Raw genomic sequence first — 12,981 nt, forward strand, 5'->3', positions numbered from 1 at the left:
GAAATCACTGGGTCAACGACCCAGGAACCCTGACACAGTGAGTGAGTTAAATCCTGCAGGTCTGTGCAGTCACTCTGTGGTTTTACTCAGAATATTAATTAACTGCTTTAATTTGTTTCATAAAAACACATCTTATTATTTTCAAGTCCAAATGTCACCAGGATGCAGTAAATCTTTTGACTCTTAACAGCAGCAATAAAAATCAGTTCAGCTTCAAAATGACTTGATGCTTCCATCAATCTCTAACTTGATGTGTTTATGTGAACAGTTCCCAATAAGCCCACCGTGATCCTCGAACCATCCTGGCCTCAGATATACAGCAGTGAGACAGTCACTGTCAGATGTGAAGGAAGTCAGTCGCTGTTTGTATGGACAGATGACAAGTTAATCAGACCTAAAACATCTGAATACAGAATCAGCAGAGCTACTGAGTCTGACAGTGGAGGATACAGCTGCTGCACCATGAGTCTTTCAGTCTGCAGTGACATCATCACACTGACTGTATCGTGTAAGTTGGACACATTTCATTGAGTCATATCGTTCTTTGTTTTAGTTTAGTAACAAAATCAGAGAAAATCGTAACAAATATTAAACACAGATGTGATGATCTCAGTTTCTTCAGTACCTGCACATGTGTAGTTTCCACCACTGCAACTCAGAATTATGACACAATTATTTTGTTTTTATAATTTATTTGAAGTTGTTGAACAAACATGATCAATAAATACAGAATGAGCAGAGCTGCTGTCTGACGATGGAAATACAGATGCTGAAAAAAGAAAAGGCTGATCATCAACAGAGAAGAGTTCTGTTATCACATCACAGCCCTGGTTGGGGTCGGGGATAGCATACAGTATGAAAAACATCTGTGTGAATTATGATGACTGATAAATGCTGCTGACTGTCCGTTGGTTATGCACGTTAGGCGATCGTGGCTCAAGAGTTGGGAGTAATCGGAAGGTTACCAAGGGTTGTGACATATTAAGCACTTATTGAATTAAAAAAATACATGAATTATAAATTAATAAAATTAAAAAATGCTATTGAGTTTTTATGTTGAAATCTTTATTTGTTATATAACAAAGTTTTTCCTGAAGCAACTGACAGTCTGATGTTTGTCTTTCCTGTAACTTTAACAGCAAGTAAACCCAGAGCCACACTGACAGCACAAAGTTCAGTCATACCATTCGTTATCCAATCCGTTCCAGTTGTTCACAGGGGACATCCACATTACTGAAAATCCAGTCCTCGTTTTCACTGCTACTTTACACTCCGCTCGTATATACCTGCGGACACACTAGCATACATGCGGCAAACAGCAAGAAATCATGGATATACGCAAGTTTTTCAAGAAAGTAAGTCTTCATCACTGGCTGATAGTAACAATTAGTTAGCTCCAGCTAACAACAGAGAGTCCCATGTAATTAATGAACCAGGTGCTCCCCATTTTGATAAATAAAAACCTGGCTAGCGCACTAAGTTAAATTGTTAGCATAATGTTCATTTCTGTCACTCGTTTTAGCTCTGAAAAATCGAGCTGAGCTCATTCAGGTATGGTTAGCATCAGTGAAAACAATAATAATCACTCCTCCATCCCCATTAACCCGTAGGAGTCTGGACAGAGGATCACAGAGAGGGAGAGGGGAGAGACCTCTGCTGGAGAGGTGAGTCAAAGATTTCACAGGATGGAGTCATTTGTGATGCAGACAGTCTGATTAGAATGTTATGGAACTCAATATGGATATGAAATATGAAACATTTCAGTCACGGTACAACATATAAGACCTGTTTAACTTGAGCTTTTATTTAGGAGAGTCAAGGTTAGAAAGTAGAGAGCAAAGATATATATATATATATATATATATATATATATATGTGTATTTAGAACAAGGTTGCTTGAAAGCCAATCAGAAACCTGGGTTAAGCACTGGACTAGGGTGGACAGCCTATCCAGCTGATGAGGCTTAAAGGACATATGGAGCTGAATGTCAACAGCATAAAAATGATAAGACAGGTTGCTAAAAGATTGAATGATACTAGCTAAAGGAAGGAAGGAAGGAAGCATATAAAAAGAAAATAGTAATGGACCTAAAACTGAGCCCTGTGGGACACCACAAGTCAGGGCAGCAGTGTTAGAGGAGAACCTATCAGTCAGCTTAAAATGTGAAACAAAAATAGATTTAATTTCTCTGACAAAAACATCGGAGTGGCAGGTGGATACATACTTGTGAAGTATACTTGTTTGGAGGTATGGAGGAGATCAAAACTCCAGACATCCAGAGGCCCCCAGAACACAAGAGACCAAGGAAGACCAACAGAGGGGCAGCCGCGCCACTGTCCCAGAAAGAGCTGAGGAGAGTCCCAGATGAGGGGTCACTCAGCAGCCGCGGAGCAGAAGCCAGGGGGAGTTGCAGTGACGCGCCCGTGAGCTCCGCCGGCAGCCAGCCATGCCTGAGTGACCGAGCCCCAGGCCGAGAGGCCGGGGGCACCCCACCTCCGAAGTGGCCCGAGCGAGCCCCAGGCTCCAGGCCCTGATAAGCGGCCGCCAAGGAGTGAGCCGGTGTGTACCTGGACGCCCATCCCCGGACACAAAGAACCACCAATGCACCGACACCTGAGGGAGTCCGCCACCGGCAGGGGAAGTGGTGGTAGGGGGAGATAGGCCTCCAAACCTTGGAGGGCCTAAGATGTCCCCAGAGAAGTGGCGCCTGACACCCAACCTGACATATAGACACAGAAATACAGGCACACACAGATACAAACATCCATTACCACCCTCATGCTCTCATATGCACTTACTCCACACTCAACCAACGTGGAGACAGACATAAAGAGACGCTGTTCACACAATCACACTCCCCAAGCGTACTCTAAGAACCGGGTCTAGGTACCCTTGTCCCTGGAGGGGGGAACTGCACCCAGACCCAGGTGGTGTTACCCTTTTCCCTGCAGTGGGGAGAAGCAGACCGCCCCGACTCCGCAGCAGCAGGGAGGGCCCGCATTCCAGACCCCAGTCGGACGTCCAACTCCTCCTCCTAGCCCCCCACTCCAGCAGGCCGCAGAGAACGGGGGTGAGAGAAGACTCCAAACCTCCCTCCACCCGCTCATTGTAGTGTTGATGCATGTGTGTTCTAAGGTGCATTTAAAACCCAGGAGGGCTTGGAGCTACCTGCCAGAGAGCAGCAGGTAAGCACATAGCCCCTCCTGCTAGCCCTCAATGTCTACGTGTATTTAAAATTGAGAGGTGGGCAACAACGCCAGGGGTGAGGTGTACACCCTGATGGTAATTTGGATTCCGTGTAGCGTGCCCACCCCCAAGATCCTATATGTATGTGTAATGAGAGTGTGAGTAATGTGAATGTCTAAGTTGTGGGATAAAATTGAGGCAGGGGCAGCCAGAAGGGGACAGGGGGGGGGGGGGGTAGCCTCCTCTGCACCCTGGTGACACACCCCTACTCCAAGGCCCTGCATGTGTGGGTGGTTGTGGTGGAGCGGGAAGAGGGAGGCAGCTGGAGATGGGGAGGGAAGGAAGGGAGGGGCAAGTGACCCCTCCCTGGGGCCAGCTCCCCCGCTGACCCCAGTAGGCACCCCCGTACTCCGCGACCCGCCAGGGAAACGGGGCCCAGGCCCATCCGGACCGGGGCCCAGTGCAGCAGCGCCGCCTGGCCCCACAGAGCTGAATAAAATTATTGATCTGAACTGTGCAGAAACATCAAACTTCTTCATCCTGTCATGTGATGATAGATGAGGACCTAAATGCACTTTGAGACAGACTGAATAAGAAAAAGTGAAACTTGAAGTGAACAACACACACACACACACACACACACACACACACACACACACACACACACACACACACAAACAAACACACTGAGAGGGAAGTAAAACTCAACATAAGACACAAGAAACAGGGTAACAGTTAACACAGGGGAACTGACACAGGAGGATGAGACAGGAAAACACCGAGGAAACAAATTAAACTCTAAGACTAAATTACAAGAAGAACTAAAGCTCCATAAATGCTCAAAAATAAATGAAGCTCAATAAACAACTAGAGATGGCACGATACCACTTTTTTATGTCCGATACGATATCATAAATTTGGATATCTGCCGATACCGATATGAATCCGATATAGTGTGTTTTTTAATCAATAAAACTGTTTTTTAATATATTGCTGCATTTTGTATAAGCTCATACTCAAGTTTAAATAAACAACAACACTAAAGCTATTCTGTTATCCCTGTATGTAAAAAATACACTGCACCCAAAATAATTCATAGTTCAGCAAAACTGATCAATCTAATAAACTTAAACCTACTCAAACCTCCCTATTCTGGTATTTTAAAGAGTACTTAGCAGAAATATTAAGCAACCTAACTAATAGGGTTGCAAACTCCCAGCAAAAAAAAAAATAAAAAAATAGGGAACCACCCACCCTCCACCTCATGGTGCTAAATCGACGTAATCAACTTTAATTTGATGCAGTGTGGAAAAAAAATGCACAGAAATAAATTATTTTTCAAGAATAATTAAATAGATTCAACATCTTTCTTCAACAGAATTGCAGACTGCACAGATGGTATCTTCCCAAAGGAAAAAGTAGTATAGCTAACTAGGGTATATTAGACTTAATAGTTACTATATACAGTAATGGACTTCTATATATTTTACATCAGATTAAAACTTTGGGTGTAAGATTCAGATAATTATTTATTAAAATCTAGACATTTTAAATGAGAATAAGAAAGAAAAGTATGTCTTTGTCCCCCTTTTCCCTGTTAATGCCCTATCGGCCCCCCTGGCTAAACTTTGCTAGATCCGCCCCTGCACAGTTACCAGCCACCAGCTACTTAGAAAAGGATCCTGCACTGTAAAAAAATTCTGTAAAAATACAGTACAATCTACTGTATAAACGTGAAGGAATTTCCCGTATTAGTTTACAAGTATTTTTCTGTATTTCTCAACTACTGCAATGCATTGTGGGAAAAAAAACCTGAAAAGGAGGGAAAAGTAAGCGCAAGAGCAACCATTAGGCTTCTTTCAGGCTTCATCTGGATTTTGGACTCTGAAGTTGGAGAAACTGCCTTCAAATTTCTGTGGTAAGTATTAAAACTCATGTTTCCTTTTATTAGAATAATGTTTTTCAAAAGACTCCGCATTTTTATTTAGAAAGAATTGTTAATGTATTTGTTAACTGGTTTCGGCTGTCTCCAGACAAGTCAGGAATATTTTGCTGACTCATTTTTTAAAATAATTGTTATTTAGGTTTAACATGACTTAAGCTTTATTTTAGTTAATGTTAAAATAACTTTTACTGTGATACCACCAGTTTTGCCCTTCAGTGGCTGAACCAGTTTTCCTAAATATTATAGTTAGCTCTCTGTGTCTCTCTGGATATTACACAGCTGTGACTGCTAACTAGCTAATTAGCAAAAGTCAGCGATGTGGATAACTGGGAAAAGTGAGAACTTCATGGTCCTAGAAATTATTCTAGGACTCTAATAAGTACTGTATCAATACCTGTGTTTTACAGTTGGCTCTACTGTACACTTAAAAGGGTTTCAGGAAAAGTTACACTAACCCTAGTTTAAGCCTCAGACCTTCCTGGCTGTCGCTAGCAAATGCTAATGTTAGCCTCTGATTTGGGCTGCTAAAGTAAATACTTTTAGCTAGCTGACCAGCATAGATTATTTCGGTGGTTAACAGACTGCAGTGGTAATATTATGGAAAGTATAGTTTCACCTCAGCACATTTACAATTATGTCTATTTTGTAGCACATAGAAATGTTTAGTTAATATTTACAGACACACATTTTCCCTGTAACTGTGTTGTTACTCCAACATTTATTGAAAATGTATTTTATGAAATGCTGAGCAGCATTTCTAGTATGTGGAATATTTTTGTCACCCCACTGTGCTAATGTGATTAAATACTAATAATGATTACTAAAAAAAAATCAATAATAAATCAATAATAACTATTTCTTGATTGAACTATAATGTAAGCGCAGTTCTGGTGTGCAGGGGCTTTATATGCCTTATCTATATCAAGCTTTTAGCCAAATATAAGCAGAGATATTTGTATCTTTCTTAAAAATCCAGATCCTTACAGATTATTTGAGAAATGGATCAACAGCTATCACTACTTGAAGCACTCTGCAAGTCCTGCAATGGAAAAATATCCCTTATTTCACCTTTGATCACACACTTTGGTTTTCCAGTGCAGAGCAATGGCCAAGAAAAGGACAGACTTCCCCGAGTGGAAAAAAAAGATGAAGATACAAGCTGGTGATGATCCAGAGCAGCTGGTCTCAGGAAATGAAGAAAAACCCTGATCACCTTCTCTACAGAAACAAGGTGAGTTTAATGTTGTGGTTGATTTAGTTTTTCAAGGTATGTATGTTACTTTAATTATAAACTGCTTTTGTTGCAACAGAATGGTGTTATGTGTATGCAACTCTACGTGAATTATAATCCTATGTAGGGCTGTGTGATATGACCAAAATCTCACATCCCAATGTAAGACATATCTCTCCTGATAACGATATATATCACAAAATAGTGCATTTTCTGTTAATTCTGTGATTCTCGGGCAACTCAACTTATGTGAAATGTTTTCAGTTGGGCGTTGTGTACTTGGAGTCGAGTGTTTTGACCGATGCGTGAAACTATACATTTTTAGACATGAGTTTAAACGGCCGCCATTTTCTTTCTGAGTATTTATTACATGGCGTGCTGCGAGGAAAACCCTTTTCTAACGTTTGAGTCTACGGATTATTTTGAGCACCTGACAGCTCTTTTTTGCTTTTCATTCGTAAACTCTCTCCATACTCTTTCATGTGATTCTTGTGTAGGTGGTTAAAGAGGTTTGTCGTGTTTGAGTGGTGGTGGGGACCAATTTGTGGCATAATTTGCATAGTACAGTTTTCTGGGGCGTGTCAGATTTTTCATAACCAAACCATGTCCATGCTACAGAGGTAGCCCCTCGTTTAACAATAAGGTCCTCGATTTCTTTTGACTGGTCCTTCTGTTTGGAGCTAGCTGGTTCTGCCTCATCCTTGCTGGCCATGCTGGTATTCTCTGTGCCTTCATCTGCGTGGTGACTGTAAGTGCCATTTATAGTTACTTGATGTTTTTATTTGAGGTAATTTGTTTGATGCATATTCTGAAATTTTATGTTTGAGAATAATGTATATCATTTCAGTTTATTTTGAAAAGTCTCAACAGACACTTGAGCTTTATTGTGAAAGGTTTATGTGGAAAATAAACAAGCGGACAGCAGAGCCACGCACTGGTTTTACCGTCATTGTTGGTAACGAAAGTACGCGTAAAAACAGTCACTTGTCCGTCCATAGTGTGGTTATTGTAAGTATAAGAGAAAGAGAGAACTTTAAGAAATAATATAGCCACTACAGTGACCATCAAAATCATGAAAAAAATATTGCCGTAAACAGTTTATTTTGCAACACCACAAAACAAACAATAGTGTATAATATGAAACAATAGACATTTTTATATCGTCATCTGATATATATCGTCATATCGCACAGCCCTAATCCTTTTTTTTGCTTATGTTGTTTATGTTCTAGGTAAAAAAAATTATAAAAATACAAACTTTTTAAAAATGTCTTGTTGTTTCTCTTTTTTTCCTTAGAATAAATTGCGACTAGTCTCAATGGCTGAGATGGAGGAGCAACCAGTGTTGGGACTAACGCGTTATTAAGTAACGCGTTACAGTAACTACGTTATTATTGTGGTAACGAGCACGGTAACTAGTTATTATGCCAAAATCAGGAACGCGTTACTCGTTACTGGGATTTAGATAGGGTCGTTACTCGTTACTTCGTGTGGTGGCATCGCGGAGTTTCCACAGATTCAGTAACATTAGCAAGTGGTGGAGGCAGCAGGTGGATGAAGGAAAAGGGACGCAGAAGGAAAAGAGACCCGAGGCGGCCGCCGGTCCAAGTGTGAACTGAACTTCAGGTAAGAAGTTATGACCTGCAGTCTCTCTGGGTCAGATATGAACCAAGTTTAGGTGGAGTTTATTTTCGTTATTCTGACTTTTTCCGTACTGCGTGCTAGCTAGCATGACGGAGTTTCTACACAGCTGGGTGGTGCTATGAAGTTAATGATGTTGAACCTTATTTTGTTCATAAGTTATTAGAGTTGCCAGCCGTCCCGTCTGGTATTCAGAGAAAATATTACTTATTTCTTATTGAGGTGAAAAGGAACAGTTTGTCCCGTAATTCAGCTACAATGAAAAAGGCACAAAGCTGGAGTTATTCTGTGTTTACGCTGCACAGCTGCCTCTTCTTCTCTCATTCTCCCCCCTCCCTCTCCCGTTTCTACTTCAATCATGAAACTGATCAATGATCAGCTGATCGGCTCTCTTGTTTGTTTATCGCCCACTTTGCGCCGAAAGAGGAAACCAGCGGATGTTGCGCTAAACAACAGCAGCACGTTTAAGCTTGATCAGCTGTTGTTAGAATTTATTTAATATTAATTTTAAGTATCAGCTGATGTTTGCTGGAGCCACAGCTGTAAAAAAAAGCTGCTGGTCATGATATGGTTTGGTTATCTGGTGAGAGGGAAACATGAAGATGAAACCAGGAGATGTCCTTACTGGATCATCAGAGCTGAGCAGGTGATGGAGAAACAGGTTTACCTTTTAGGTGACATGAATGAGTTGAAGGGAAGTTATGAACTGTTTCTGAGAGACAAATAACCCCAGGATCCTTTTTTAGGTAGCTGACAGCTGGTAACTGTGCAGGTGCGGATCTAGCAAAGTGTGGCCAAGGGGGCATGTAGGGCATTAACAGGGAATGGGGGGCACAAAGAAATACTTTTCTTTCTTATTCTCATTTAAAATGTCTAGCTTTTAAAAAATAATTATCTGAATCTTACAACAAACGATTGATAGATTGATGCATATATACCATCAAAACAGTGAACATCACTGTCACAACAGTGTTTGTTTTCATTCAAAGGCTTTATGATTTTTCCTATAATGGTGGGCCAGTTTCTAGTCAAAATGCCCGGGCCAATTTTCTGTCCCAGTCCAGCCCTGTATGCAGCTCATCTGCAGTCTGGTGTTACCTACATCTTCCTATTCAGAAGGCAGAATTTCTGAGTTCTGAGTACAATCGAAAGCACCACGACTGCAGTTTTTGTGTTGGATGTAAAAGGCGCACATGACTCTGTGACGTAGGCTAGAATCATGGCAGCAGTCAATGACGGTCCAGGCGTGGGATTTCTCTCGTGGAAATATGCAAGTTATCATATCCTTTCTATTGGTAGGTGGCACAGTGCACTTGTGGCAAGTAAGCAAGCTAGAAGACTGGCAAAGTTATGGAAGAAACACATTAACAAGAGAATTCTGAGTAAAACCAAAGTTACTTTCCCTAGTAACTAGTTACTTTGAAAGTAACGAGTAACTTGAAGTAACTGAGTTACTTTTGAGAGAAGTAACTAGTAATGTAACTAAGTTACTATTTTAAAGTAACTTACCCAACACTGGGAGCAACACAGCGACACGTTAACCCCGACTGCTGCAGTTCCTGTATGAACTGAGCAACTCTGGAAATCCAAGGAAAAGCTGAGTGTATTTTACTTAAAGCTCAGATGGACCTTGATGTACTAACATGCAGGCTGCATTCAGGACTTTGTCACACTGGTATATGAAGAGTGGTAACAAGACTTTGTAGTAATTTGTCTTACTATTGTCTTATTTGTTGTGATTTAGGGTCTGTGCGCACAAGCAGAGGTTTTTGTGTGTAACCTCGTTTTCAGAGCCTTGTCTAACATTTAATGGTCATGAAATATGTCAGACTTTTTCCTCTACTTAAACAGCTAAGAGCACTTGAACACCGTGGAGAGAAAGGTGTGCATTAAGGATTTTGAACTATGATGTTTAAGTGTTGTCACTGCTGAGGATTCGTGGACACAGATCCTTATTCACTACGCTGCTGTTTACAGTTTAACTTTTCATCAGAACAAGCACTTCTAATTGTACTTTGCTCCTCACTGACAAAACAAGTCCAGTAAATACACTTTTATCTTTAGGTTTGGGATCTGTCTTAATTTATTTTGTGTTGTAGTTATCATATGGGGAAAAGTCCTGTGGTTATCCACCTGTCCTGTTCGAATAAACCCAAAGTTCAGGAACATCTTCTTTAGATCTGTTCAGTTTTATTCATGTGGTACCACTTAAACAGTCAACAAATTTTGACTCAAGTATGTTATATTGTAAGGTAAAGAGCCCAAAGAGTTAATCTCAGACAAATGTGAATTACATTCACTTCATTAATGAAGTGAATGTAATTGTAATGCGATTCAGTAATCAAAGGTGTTTGGCTATAACTGACTACATGTGTATACTGTATCATAAGTGGACAGACATGGATGTAAACCACACCTTAACCATTTGGCTGAGGCAAAACTACCACAAGGCAGTGATTCTAACTAAAAGCTACTCTGGATATTATTAAATGTGAACATATCGTTAAATATGACATTTTTTGTTTGTCAGGTGTCCTGTTTGAAGAAAACACTTGGTAGCCACTTGAATGAATGTAAATAAACACATTTACATGAGGGCAACCTGATTTCAAGGAAATAAAAATGCTCAAATTTGAAAGCTTGTGAGTTATTTTGTTCATGTATCAGCTGCTTAGTAGTTTTATGACAAGATGGATGCTGTCATTATATTTTAGTATAGTTTTAGAGTTGAGGAGAATAAAAGAATATTTAACATTAATTTTACCAATGTTGTTGTGTATAAAGCACAAATTAATTTAAGTTTTAATTTATGAATTTTTGAGCACGTGGTGTACTAGGTTGTAATTGCATAGAAATGTACGTTTAAGGATATAAAGAACTATATTTAATGAGTTACAGTGAAAAGAAGTGCTTGGAAATAGTAATATAAACAGAAATTTCAATTTTTCTATTAATGGAAAATATCAGTTAATGATACAGAAAATATACTGTGAATAAACAGAATTTTCCGTTTTATAGCTGAAGGAAATGTCCTTAAATAGTATAGAGAGTATACTGTAAATCTACTGAATTTTCCATTTTATCATTTACAGAAAAGTCCGTCAAACTTCCGTCAAAAAACAGAAAATATACTGGCAGAAAATTACCAGGACATTTTCCGTTTTTTTACGGAATATTTTTTTACAGTGTGGTGTACAAAGTAATATTAAATAAATTCTAACAACAGCTTATCAAGCTTAAACGTGCTGCTGTTGTTTAGAATCAGAATCAGAATCGGAAAGGGGTTTATTGCCAAATGTTGAGCAGGTTTACAACATTAGGAAATTGCTGCGGTGCTTCAGTGCAAACATAGTGTCATAGATAGCACTTAAATAGACATGAAAAAATAAAAGTAGGAATAAGAATTAAAAGTGCTACGTAGAAAGATATGTGCATGAGATATACATGAGATATATACATGAGAATAAGAATTAAGAGTGCTACGTAGAAAGATATATACATGAGTGCAGGTGGTGATCAGTGCCAAACATGGAATGATGCAGTGACACAGCGTAGGGTCATGTGTTAGTGGCGGGGACAGTCATACGGTTATTGTTCATGTGTCCAACAGCAGAGGGGAAGAAACTGTTCTTATGGCGAGAGGTTCTGGTGCGAATGGACCGGAGCCTCCTGCCTGAGGGTAGCAGGTCAAACAGACTGTGTCCAGGGTGAGAAGGGTCAGCTGAGATCCGAGCTGCACGCCGCAATGTCCTGGAGGTGTACAGGTCCTGCAAAGATGGGAGTCTGCAGCCAATCACCTTCTCAGCAGAGCGCACAACATGCTGCAGTCTCTGTTTGTCCCTGATAGTGGCTCCAGCGTACCACACGGTGATGGAGGAGGTGAGGATGGACTCGATGATTGCAGTGTAGAACTGCATCATCGTCCGTGTTGGCAGGTTGAATTTCTTCAGCTGCCTCAGGAAGTACATCCTCTGCTGGGCTTTCTTGATGACGGAGGTGATGGTGGGCTCCCACTTCAGGTCCTGGGTGATGGTGGTACCCAGGAAGCGGAATGAGTCCACAGATGTGATGGGGGTGTCAGTCAGGATACAGTAGATGAAAATATAATAAAATATAATAAAATAAAATAAAATAGGAAAATAGTAAAGAGCAAAATATTAGAGAGACGTGGTAAAAGAGAAAAGATAAGATTAGCCGCTGGTTTTCTCTTTCTGGTGCAAAGTGGGCCAAAAACAAAGAAGAGAGACAGACTCGTGACAGAAAAGCCGATCAGCTGATCATTAATCAGGTTCACGATTGAAGTAGCAGCAAGAAGAGGCACTCGCTCCATATATCGGTTGTTAAGCTTAACGCGGGAATGCTTTACAAACATTCAGAGATGAACTTCCACACTTGCTTTACTTCTCTCTGGGATAACTTCCTCGGAGATGAAATGCTGGTTTGGTAGTGAGGCTACAAATACACACAGCCGCTCTATCATGTGAGCACACTGCTCCGACTGCTACGGTTATGAGCCGAGTTACGCCATGTCGCAAGTTTTGTGAGGTGCTTTTTTGATATTTAATGGATCGGATTGCATTTTTAATTTCTCTCCAATATCCGATCCAGTAATTTACGTCAGTATCGGACCAATACCGATATGTAATATCGGATCGGTCCATCTCTATAAACAACACTACAAACATGAACAAACAACAAATTCAACCTAAAAAAAAAAAACCCAGAAAACAAAATCAGACCTTGAATCTGACACACTCCAGATTTCTGCATCCTCTTTATTTTCATCAAATATTCATTTGATGTTTTGATGGTAAAAATTGAAATTAGAAGCTCTCTAATATGTAACTTCACTAACTTTCAGTTGTGTTTGGCTATTTTTTAATTACAGTTCACTTACCTTTTTATATTTATTTATTATTCAATATATGAACAGTGTATGAGCATACTGTTATAGAGTTTGTTACCTTTAAATGTGAC

The 12,981-nt window shown here is 40.2% G+C and overlaps 1 long non-coding RNA gene across 1 annotated transcript; it reads left to right on the plus strand.

Moving 5' to 3' along the window:
• The first annotated feature begins 5,040 nt into the window (after positions 1-5,040).
• On the plus strand, positions 5,041-7,699 carry LOC113018963 (uncharacterized). Its single transcript, XR_003271887.1, has 3 exons — positions 5,041-5,105; positions 6,228-6,363; positions 7,661-7,699. It is a non-coding gene; the product is annotated as an uncharacterized LOC113018963 (long non-coding RNA).
• Positions 7,700-12,981: the final 5,282 nt, after the last annotated feature.

The sequence above is a fragment of the Astatotilapia calliptera genome, chromosome 3, assembly GCF_900246225.1.
Source record: "Astatotilapia calliptera chromosome 3, fAstCal1.2, whole genome shotgun sequence".
In the NCBI taxonomy this organism is placed as follows: Eukaryota; Metazoa; Chordata; class Actinopteri; order Cichliformes; family Cichlidae; genus Astatotilapia; species Astatotilapia calliptera.